This window comes from Monodon monoceros, unplaced genomic scaffold, assembly GCF_005190385.1.
Source record: "Monodon monoceros isolate NGI ecotype Baffin Bay Population unplaced genomic scaffold, NGI_Narwhal_1 Super_Scaffold_20, whole genome shotgun sequence".
Taxonomy (NCBI): Eukaryota; Metazoa; Chordata; class Mammalia; order Artiodactyla; family Monodontidae; genus Monodon; species Monodon monoceros.
The window spans coordinates 17972395-17984504 of record NW_021703777.1 but is presented as its reverse complement, the minus strand read 5'-3'; positions in this window follow the sequence as shown (position 1 = coordinate 17984504).

Genomic DNA, 12110 nt, shown 5'->3' with positions numbered 1-12110 from the left:
GTGTGTGTGTGTGTGTGTGTGTGTGTGTGTGTGTGTGTGTGTGTGTGATAAACTCTGATAAAGGACAGAGTGTCTTTGGCATGCTGACAATATATTATTAGAGAGCTTCTCCTGCTGCTGTTACAGTACAGTATAATAATGCTGTGTGCATTTAAATTATAAATGTAAGTACAGTACATTATTTATAGCATTTTGCTTGGAACTAAAACTAAAGCAAATGAAAGCATTTAAAACAAAAACTGTCAGCCACTACATTGCTGTTCCCATTGGATTGCCATTTAATGATCTCAAAGAGCTTAGATGAGTTGATAGATTGGACGAGGCACAGATGAGGTTTTCGCGGGATTTGCAGTGAAACCCACTTATTTGCTGAGTGCGGTACCACTGTTTGTGATATGTGTGCTACAAGAGGCAGGTTTTAACTAATTAGTTTTAATAATTAGTTCTATTAGTTAAGAACCATGATTCAGAAAAGTATTGAACTTCACTTTGACATCCGCGACAGATGAGCCCAGTCTCAACTCCGTCTTGTTGTTGGGATATGGCCACTCCCTGGGATTGCCATGAATTTTTATTTCAAAAGAAGACTAGTTCCTCTAAAATCCTGCTAGCTGAGCTTCCCACTCTGTGGAGGTTCAGAATGTGGAGTATAGAAATGAAGTTGAACTGTCTGGATAGAGAAATGTGGGAAGTTTTCAAAGGTTGAAGTTTTTAAAAATGTGTGTGGGAAGGGAATAGAAATTGAAATCATCTATTAATACCACATTCTAATAGTTATCAACATCATCATCCTCAATAAAGTTTTATTACCTCCTACTAGCCCAGGGTATTGTTTTAGACACAGCAGTAACCAAAAGACACCGTAAGTGCTAATTCCCTCTAGGAGCTTATTATATAGAAGATAATACATATAGTTTAAGAGGAGGGCTCTTTGTGACTTACTGCTAACATGGGCAAGTGAGGTGAAGTGATTAAATGGAAAACTAAATGTTATAGGGCATTGCTTGTTCTCCAAGCTGTGTGCACTGGGCACAGAGCACAGGCATGGAATAAACGATGAGCTCTGAGTTAGAGATGAGCTAGGTTCCATCAGTTTTCTTCTCAATTCTGAGACGGTGATATTAAGGTTTTGAGAAGATTAAGTAAAATAATGCATGCAAATCATTTAGCACAATGACTAGCATATAAACCAAGCATGAAAAACAATGACTTCAAAACAAAACAAAATTAAATGTAGCAGAGGGCTGATACAGACAAATAGTTAAGTATACAAGTTTCGAGCATAAATAGAAGCCACATCCTGGAAAAGTTTTGCCTCTCTTTCTATAGGTGCTGAAGAAACTCTACATGTATTTCAGCCAAGTAGAATCTTATGGAGGCAAGAAATAGTTAAAGGATGATGCCGCAGCAGATCTTTTTTGTTTTGCTTTTAAATTAATCTTAATGCAGAAAGGAAGGAAAAGGGCAGAGTCAAAAATATTTCCAAAAGAATATGTGTGATTTTGATGCTGAGAATAGCTCCTTTGAGTGGCACAATGTAATGCCACGGGATTATACTTCCTTCTCTCGGTCTATTTTAGGGGATAGTTTGGGCCAAAGATCAAGAAAGAATCCCTTCTCCTTGCTGAACCCAATTAATTAATAAGGTACTTTACTAAAGCAGTGAAAGGGTCACACCCTTAAGATACAAACATTCATCTAAAGATTTCCAGAAAAGATCCCTTTATTTGCTGCTCAACTCAGTATTAATTAATAAGCAACAATTACCCACACTGGATTTTCAAACTTCAGCCACATGAGTCTCTCTCCTGAATTGTTTCAAAGGCCTGAGATTTTCTGTGACTCACCCCACTCTATCCCCATCTTAAAAGGCATGGATTTTTAAAAATTGATTCATCCAGGATCAAGGTCAACAGATCACTGGATCTGTCCTTTGAGGTAACCTGCCAGCTTCTTTTATCCCAAGATGATGAACAGCAATAATAACCAATTACAATTTATACTGTCCAATTATGGGCATTGGGAAGCAGGTTTCCATTATTCTGTAAAAGACATTGCAAAGTTTCATGTAGGCAAAAATCCTCATGAAAGTGCAAGCTATGACAACTTAAGCACATCTTGTACTGTGTCATCTTATACATAAACTTGCCATAATAACCTTGTGGGTGGGTTGGGTTGCTATTAACAATTTTCCCCTTTTTATATATACGGAAACATATGGTTGGCTCCCAGCAAAATAATTTATTACTAACGAATATGCAGACTGTTTATAAGTGGCCAAGAAAGCTTTGGCTATAATCCAGGTCTTCTGACTTCTAGTTCAAAGCCATTTCCATCAGAGAAGCTGAAATTTATCTTTCCCTAGACTTGAAAGATCAGTTAGCCTACTGACCTTGCCCAGAATGTAATCATGACTGCTAGATTACCAAAACTGTCATTATTGTCAACAAGAAGTTATTCAGCCAAAGACTTAAAGAGAAAATTCTCTTAACACCTTAGCCTCATGAAGAAAAAAAAGAATTTAATAGGTACTTATTTGGAGACACTTATTATCAGAATGTTTTGGGCTAACAGAATGATTAAAGCTTACATGTTCACTGATATCTAAGCAAATTATACCACTAGACTCAATCCTATGACAACTTTTCTATAGTCTAAAGCAATGCTATTCAATAGAAACGTAATGGGAGCCACATATGTAATTTAAAATTTCCTAGTAGTCACATCAAAAAATAGAAACAGATGAAATTAATTATTTCAATATATATATACATTAACTATGAAAGAAATACGTTCTTTTTTCAAAACTAAGTCTTTGAAATCAGCTGTGCATTTTACACTTACAGCCCATCTCAATTCAGACTTGCCCACATTTCAAATGTTCAATAGCTACCATGTTTCAAGACTACCATATTGGACAGCACATGTCCACGGAGTCTAGGACCCCCCAATCCTGATATCTAGTAACTCTAATACCCAAAACTAAAAAGAGGGAGCAGGGAGACAGAAAAATACTTTAAAATATCAAATAGTTCAGAACCAGTGCTTAATGATAGAAGCAAATACTTGTCAAGCTATACAATTAATTCTTCAAAATAAAGTGTTGTCTATATGATTTTTATAAAGGAAAACTGTGTTAAATTATAAATCAGTTGCCCTACTAGATACTCCCATTCTCCAGTTTTCTTCTCAAAAAAGACTACAACTAGGTTTTTAAATCTAATATATTGCACGTGGACCCAGCAGATATTTCGGCTTGGTATCAATAGTGAGATAACTATTAAGAATATAGTTAGAGATAAGGTAAGATCATTTTCAATTTTATCAACCACTCAGCATGTTGCAAATTGGTAAAGAGGAACCACCTGTGAACCAACAGGGGGCTTATCATTCTCTATCTCTTACACTATAATGTTTCCTTGAGGCATTCACTCATCTGCGTATTCTGTATTCGATTAGTTGTATCTACCTTGAATCTGTGACTCTTTTGTCAGGACATAAACACGATTAGGCAAAGCAAAAAATCTTCCCCAGTCATTATCACTTTGGTTTATGGTCCACCACCCTTCTGAATCTAGTACCATCCATGAATTCTAGGTTAAAGTTATCCTCAGTGATCCATGGGTAACTGCATTTTCAAAACCCTTCCAGTTATTTTCCACCCTCTTATTTCGATCACAATTAACTACACGCAAATCCCTGACTATTCCAGACCCTAGGTATTACTACCTTCCCCAGAAATGCTCTTCCTCTTAGACCGCCATCCTCCATAACTCTTAGACTTTATAGCTTTCTCTAAAGACCCACAACAGAATTCAAATGTCACTCCTTCTGTGTCTCATTGTACATTTTATATAACTCTATTATATCTCACAATTGATTGCAATGATTTTAATATAAAAATATATTTGCATATTTAACCTGTGCTCTTTGTATTTACATAGCCACTTCCAAATCCTCATTCCCATGGGGCTGGAAAGAATTCTACCACGGCATAGAGCCAACCTTAATAGGCACTCAATGCATGCATGTGGAATGAACGAGTGACCTTAATACAATTTCTGGCATATCAGAGTTTCCAAATCAAGTCATTAGCCTATGTTATAGCTATAGCCACATTACTAGGTGGGAAGGAAATAAAATTGGCCCTGAAATTTTAACAAAACCTACCTTAATAGGAAAGCCTAGTTTAAAATTTCTTCTGGCTAACTGTCCTTGATACATTTTTTCCTAATACCCTAGTAATATAACAATGGTGACATACATCAATTTATTAGATGAATTATTTATTGGGAACCTAGGTTGTTCCAAACACTGTCACTATGTCAGAAGTAAAATGGCAAGACAGACATAGCTATTGCCCACTTAGAGGTCAGAGAAAAAGATGAAAACTCATACATTTGCCTAAAACTAAAATTAAAATGATGAAATGCAACTGGAAAAGGCCCCACAAATACTTTGCTCCTGAAAAAAGAGCAAACCTGTTTCTCTGAAAAGCAAGATAATGGAAAGGAACATGTCTTTTTATTTCCTCACTGTTTGCCCACTCAAAAAGAGGATATGGCCTAACTAAAACATTGAGCATGAATCCTGCGGCTGTGTGGATTCTATTTTTTGAGGCGAGCAAGATGATATTCTCATGCTTCTTCATCCCCAAGACACCCTACCTCTCTTTCTATAATACCTCTCTATTCTCCATGTAGAGACTGCAACACTCAGAAAACAACAGGCTAGAAAGTAGGAACAGGTCTTAAGCACAGGCACAAAAAGAGTCCTAGGAATAGAATATTCAGAGTATTCTTCTTTTTCATCTAGCGTGCTGATTCGAATTGTTACAGAAGGAAGTCGGGGACGGGGAGCTGAAGGAGGGGTGTCACATGATTGAACCTCAACAGGGTTTATCAGGTGAAAGGCTGCCAAACTCCAGAAATGGAAATGGAAACTGTGTAGCAATTTGTTCTCTTGTCATGCATATGATATTGAACAAACACTCAAGTGGATGGTAAGTGAGATCAAGGCAATCTATATATTGTATGTGTTTATAAACACCAGGTCTAGATCCATTTCCTTCAAGGAAGAGTAAACAAGCTAGTAACATACAGCCTATGAAGAAAAGCTGCAGTACAGGAGAATAGAACAAGATAAGGAAGACTCAGAAGGAGAGCATAGGTCTGAAACCGATTTATCATAAGAATCGTCACATAAGCTTGGAAAAGAGCATGACCCCTATGACACAAAGAAACCAACATTAAGAGCACAGGTTAAGAGGCAATGGCAGCATGTGAGCACAAGCGTTTTGAAGATTCCAAGGGAACCAGATACAGTAGAATTAAAATTCTCTTTTGAAACTAAAAATAGAACTACCATACGACCCAGCAATCCCACTACTGGGCATATACCCTGAGAAAACCAGAATTCAAAGAGTCATGTACCACAATGTTCATTGCAGCTCTATTTACAATAGCCAGGACATGGAAGCAACTTAAGTGTCCGTCAACAGATGAATGGATAAAGAAGATGTGGCACATATATACAATGGAATATTACTCAGCCATAAAAAGAAACAAAATTGAGTTATTTGTAGTGAGATGGATGGACCTAGAGTCTGTCATACAGAGTGAAGTAAGTCAGAAAGAGAAAAAAAAAATACCCTATGCTAACACATATATATGGAATCTAAAAAAAAGAAACGAAAATGTTCTGAAGAACCTAGGGGCAAGACAGGAATAAAGATGCAGACGTAGAGAATGGACTTGAAGACACAGGGAGGGGGAATGGTAAGCTGAGACGAAGTGAGAGAGTGGTGTGGACATATACACACTATCAAATGTAAAATAGATAGCTAGTGGGAAGCAGCCGCATAGCACAGGGAGATCAGCTCAGTGTTTTGTGACCACCTCAAGGGGTGGGATAGGGAGGGTGGGAGGGAGGGAGACGCAAGAGGGAAGAGATATGGGGATATATGTATATGTATAGCTGATTCACTTTGTTATAAAGCAGAAACTAACACACCATTGTAAAGCAATTACACTCCAATAACGATGTTTAAAAAAAAAATTCTCTTGAGGCAATAAAGAGTAGGGAAGAAAAAGGAGGGAAAAGACAAACAAGGAATGAGAAAAGGTCTGTAATAAATATAGAAAATGTATTTTTTATTAGAAAAGAAAAATCTGTACAATTTTGTACTAATACGTTTAAAAATTTTAATGAAATTGATGACTTTATGGGGAAATAGAAATAGCACAGATTTACTCAACAATAAATTTAAAAAGCTGAAACTGCCGAGAATGGCATTTTCTTCTCTTCTGTGTACATTCCTCCTGCATAACCAACTGGAGGCTAAAACTGGTGTGAAGTCAGGGTACGGAGAGAAGGCCACCTTCTGTTCCCCAGCCCAGCAAACCAGAGTTCTCTCATGGAATTCGACACCTACCCTTCTCACCACAAAGTGCGGCAGTCTTGCCTTTGATCCATGTCTTCCATATTTTCCTTGAGTGCCTTGGGAAGAAGAGTGCTGTGATATGATGGAAGATTTAGTTTCTCCTGGGACTCCTTGGACAACACTCTTTAATAGCCCAATCTTGCTGTAAGTTATTAAAACATTCGTGTGCACTCCTCCCTCATTTGTAATAATCTTTCTGAATCCCCTCTTCTCTTCCCTCATTAAGATGTTGTATTAGTTTGCTAGGGCTGTCATAACAAAATACCATACACAGGAAGGTTTAAACAACAGGAGTTTCTTTTCTCACAGTTCTGGAGGCTAGACGTCTAAGATGAAGTTGTCAGCAGGGTTAGTTTCCTCTGAAGCTTCTCTACTTGGCTTGTAGATGGTTGCCTTCTTGCTGCATCCCTGGTGTCTCTTTCTGTATGTCTTAACCTCTGCCTTATAAAGACACCACACTGCTGTTTTTTAAATAGATAACCAACACGGACCTACTGTAAAATAATAATAATAAATAAATTTTAAAAGGCACCCATCAGATTAAACTAGGGTCCACCTAACAGCCTCATTTTAACCATAATTACCTCTTTAAAGACCCTATCTCCAAATACAGTTACATTCTGAGGTACTAGGTGTTAGGACTTCAACATATGAATTTTGAAGGAACACAACTTAGCCCATAACAGATGCTTTCAAACAATGTAAGTATTATGAGTTTAGGCTTCCCAGGCACTTAGCCTATGACCTTTCACTGGAGCATCTACTCAATTTTCTCTGATCTATATTTGTCCACACGTAAGTATGAACAATTTTCCCCTTACCCCTATGGATATCAGATTTCCTCTTCTATAAAATAAAGGGATTTGACTAGATACAATTTATGGTGTCCTCAAACCTTAACAAAATCAGGATCCTAAGTCACTGTGTATAAATTCAGTCAGAGAATGAGAAGGCAAGAGGCTGGTGGGAAAAGGACCAAAGTTCAAAAGAAAGATATAGCCAAGTTTCCTCCTTGTGAGTGAAAGCTCCAGCCCTCTCCTCCCTCCAGCCCTACAGAGGCAGGAAGCAGGAAAAAGACGAGGGAGCAACTCTCCTGCCTTGACCTCTAAACCTCTCAAGGAGGCCTGTCTATACCCAATCAGATGTGGCCTCCTCATTTTTTACAGACATATTGAGCACAAAATGTCATTGCAACCTACCAACCTACATATATACGTGCATAGAACTTCTTACATATATTTGTAGACTTTACAGTATTTATTTGGCAAATGCCATGTTTGTTGTTTCACTTTTTTTCACTTTCAACAACTCCAGAAATAGGATGCATCTTAAAATCACTTTGGCCTAGCAGCAGTCATGATGGAGGTGTCATTGCCTGGACATGTGTATATAAATTCTTGAGGTATGGGTGTGAAATTTACAAGAAATTCTCAGAGACAATAGTTGATCATCTTTTTAAGATGTGCCATCACCAATGTGCTTGATGGCACAGAGGATATTTTGAGGGTGGGGGGATGGGGCAGAGGAAAAAAAAACACCTAAACTAAGTGTTAAAAAGTAAATCTCACAACAATGGGAATGTACTTAATGCCACTGAACTGTGCACTTTAAATGGTTAAGATGTTAAATTTTATGTGATGTATAGTTAACCACAATAAAAAATAAAATGATCAGAAGAGTCAGGTTCCGAATATGAAGATGTTTAGGACATGCACTTACAAATTTATTCCACTTTTTCCTTTCAAATAAGTACGAGTGATAAGTGATAAAAATCTATACCCACACAAGACTAAACAATGTCTTCTATTAAATACAGAATAAAAATGCTAAATGGTGGGACTTCCCTGGTGGTCCAGCGGTTAAGACTTCACCTTCCAATACAGGGAGTGCAGGTTCGATCCCTGGTCGGGAAGCTAAGATCCCACATGCCTCGCGGCCAAAAAGCCAAAAAACAGAAGCAACATTTTAACAAATTCAATAAAGACTTTAAAAATGGTTCACATCAAAAACAAATCTTTAAAAAAATGCTAAATGGTAAAAAAAGTATGATGTCATAGTTTAATTGGAAGTTTTTTTCTTCCTATAGGTAGATGAAATACTGGTGTGTCTTACAATCAATGCATCTTAGATTCAACCAAAGATAGTATTTAATGAGGTCCTACTATGTGTCAGGCACTGTGGTAAGAATGGAGAATATGGAATGAACGCAGGCCCTGCCCTTCAGGAGTTTACATGGTCTTAGTACATATAGTCACTAAAATATGAAGTAAGAAAAATAATTAAGGGAGATGGGTGCTATAACACTGGAAAATAGTGCTCTTGGAGCGTACATCAGAGAGGTTTAATCTTGCCTGGGGGATCATGGAAACCCCCTTGGAAAAATGATAGCTAAACTAGGACAGAAAAATGAGAAGGAGTTAGGCAGGAGTGAGGACATAATGTTCTTCACAGAAAGGAGTAGAAGGTGCAAAGCCCTGAAAGCGAGCACAAGCACAGCTAACTATGGAACTAAGCAAAGTCGAACGTCAATGAAGGAGAGAAAGGGGGAGGAGACATAGATAGAGCTGGAGAGGTAGGCAGGGGCTGTATCACACACAGGCCCAGGTCTTCCCGGGTTACACAGGCTGAAGCTCTACGTGTTCATAGGGGCAGCTTGAGGGGAGTTATGTTCTGCACCTGCCGCTTTGCTCATAGGTTGTAAGAATTTCCTCTGGGTCTTTTTTAGTAAACCACCTGTGACATTTCACAAATTCCCCTCACAGGCAAAGGTGCTTTGTCTGGCAAGAACTCTGCCTTAATTTCGCAGTTTTAAAAGTCTGCTGTCCAATCGATGCCTTAAAATTCCAACACTTAAGGAAGGTCCTAATTATTTTTATACAGTGGTCAGTTTTGAGTCTACCGTCTTTTAACTCAACCCATTATTCTTAAGTTGTCTGATGCCTGAACAAGATGTTTCTCTATAAGAAGAAATGTCCTTAAAATGTAGTTGAAATTATTTTGTCAGCCAAGCAGATTAATCTTTGAGTAACGTGTGTGTGCTCCTACGAAATTTAAAATATTATGCACGTCACCCACATTAGCCATTTATACTTGTCTATATTTCAATGTCGACATGGTTGATCATTCTGCATAGATTTCAGCTCCACAAAAGAAGATAATACAATAACAATAAAAATAACCATATTAGCTTGGATGGTTAATTGTATGCAGCAACTTGACTGGGCCACTGGGTGCCCAGATATCTGGTTAAACATCGTCTTCGTCCATTTGGGCTGTTATAACAAAATAGCATAAACTGAGTGGCTTATGGACAACAGAAATGTACTTCTCACAGTTCTGGAGGCTGGAGTCCAAGATAAAGACACCAGTAGATTCAGTGTCTGTTGGGGGTCCACAGCTGTCTTTTCCCTGTTACCTCACATGGTCAAAGGAGGAAGGGATCTTTCTAGGGTCTCCCTTATAAAGGGCACTAAACCATAAGGGCTCTACCCTCACGACCCTATCACATTTCAAAGACTCCCACCTCCTAATACTATTTCCTTGAGGTTTGGGATTTCAACGTATAAATTTTAGAGGGACATAAACATTCAGTCCATTACAAACATTATTTCTGAGTGTGTCTGGGAGGGTGCTTCTGAATGAGATTAACACTTGAACTGGTAGCCTGAATAAAACAGATCACCCTTCGCGATGTGGATACGGTTCATTGAAGACCTGAATAGCATAAAAGGCTGATAAAGAACAAATGCTTTCTGCTTGACTGTCTTTGAGCTGGGACCTTGATCTTCTGCCTTTAGACTCAGATTCAGATTGAGGTTCACACCATTGTCTCCCCTGGGTATCCAGGTGGCTGACTGCAGATCATGGACTTACTTCTCAGCCTCCACAGCTGTATAAGGCAACTCCTTATAGTTTAAAATATATTATATTATATTATATATTTATATAATTTGTTCTGTTTCTCTAGAGAACTCAGACTAGTTCAATAGCTAACAAAAATAGAGCCCTTAATAGTCCCAGATACTGTAATGAGGTACTTAACGTTAAGTCCAATTAGGCTTGTAAATAACTGTAAGGTAGAAACCATTATTATCTCCATTTTGCAGATAAATAGAAATTGAGGCTTAGAGAGGTCAGGTAGATCTCCTAATGTCAGCTAACTTATTCAAATTCTCAGAACCAGTGTGGTATCATTATTTATTTTACAAACACTAATAATAGTAAGTATGCTGAACGTGGTTCTAAGTATTATCCAAATACTACTCAGTTAATCCTCCTAACAGCCTTGTGGGGCAGACACAGAGGTTGAGTAAATTACTATGAACCAGTAGAACCAGGATTCAAACCCAGATCATCTGACTTCAAAGTTCTGAGCCTAACCATTTTCTCAGTCGTTAGAGGCCAGACTAGCCAAAAATGTCCACTTTATGAATTATCAGCTTTATGCCCTTGGTAGAATCGTTTAGTCAGAATTAAACTCTGAGCCTAGATCTTCTAATCTTTAAAATGCCAACTACACGAGATGATGTATACATCGAATGAGATGATACACATTTCATTATGATTTTAGTAGTCATTGTGATCCTGCTTAGTCTATCACTTTATAACTATTATTATTGTCACTAATGATTTATATTAATTATATGTTATCATTAATTAAACGATTAATCCTCACAACTATGGGTGCTTCGTTACAAGTATTGCAGACTGTTACCATTATTTTTTTTTTTTTTTTGCTGTACGCGGGCCTCTCACTGTTGTGGCCTTTCCCGTTGCAGAGCACAGGCTCCGGACGCGCAGGCCCAGCGGCCATGGCTCACGGGCCCAGCCGCTCCGCGGCATGTGGGATCTTCCCGGACCGGGGCACGAACCCGTGTCCCCTGCATCGGCAGGTGGACTGTCAACCACTGCGCCACCAGGGAAGACCCAGACTGTTACCATTTTTAAGAGGCTCTGTGTAAATGAAGTTTTATCGTCTATTACTTATTGCTGGCTGGGCTCTGTCTCAGTCCTCAACAAGAACAAAGAGGGAGGGAAAGACAACGGGATCAGGGTGAAGTGCCAAGAGACAAAAGGATATGGCTTGGAAATCCATTCTGAGTCACGGATCTCTCTCAAGAGGGAGAGTCAATGTTTATATTGCCACCATCCCAGTTCTTTTTCCAAGTATTGAGGCCATTTTCTGCCATTCTGTCTTGAAGTTTGGAACAAGTGCCAAAGACAATCCAAATGGTTCCAGTGCCCTTTGCTAAATCCTTTCTTCGAGAATAGTAAATTCCAAGTATAATATCTGAGCAAGGATATGAATAAAGTGACTTCAAGCATACAAAATATGAATCACAAAATACCAAAATTCACCACCACTGAAGCATAATCAGGGAAGTAAAACCTTCCCATCTCACTTGCAGCTGCAGAATACCTGGCCACTTGATTGACTCACCTCCTACCTGGCTTTGTTCTCAGCCATGGGACCTTCCTCAGCTCTACTTCCTTTTTCCCAATCCCTACACATCTGGGGAGACTTCAAGGTATTTTTTCTAGCTAAAGTCAAAACCTCAGTTGGCTGCATGCAACATTTTCTTTTCCTCATCAGCTCCCACTCCAAAATGCCTTAATCCAAAAACATTTGTGTTGCCATGGTGACTCCTATTGTAGCTGCTAGAAGCTT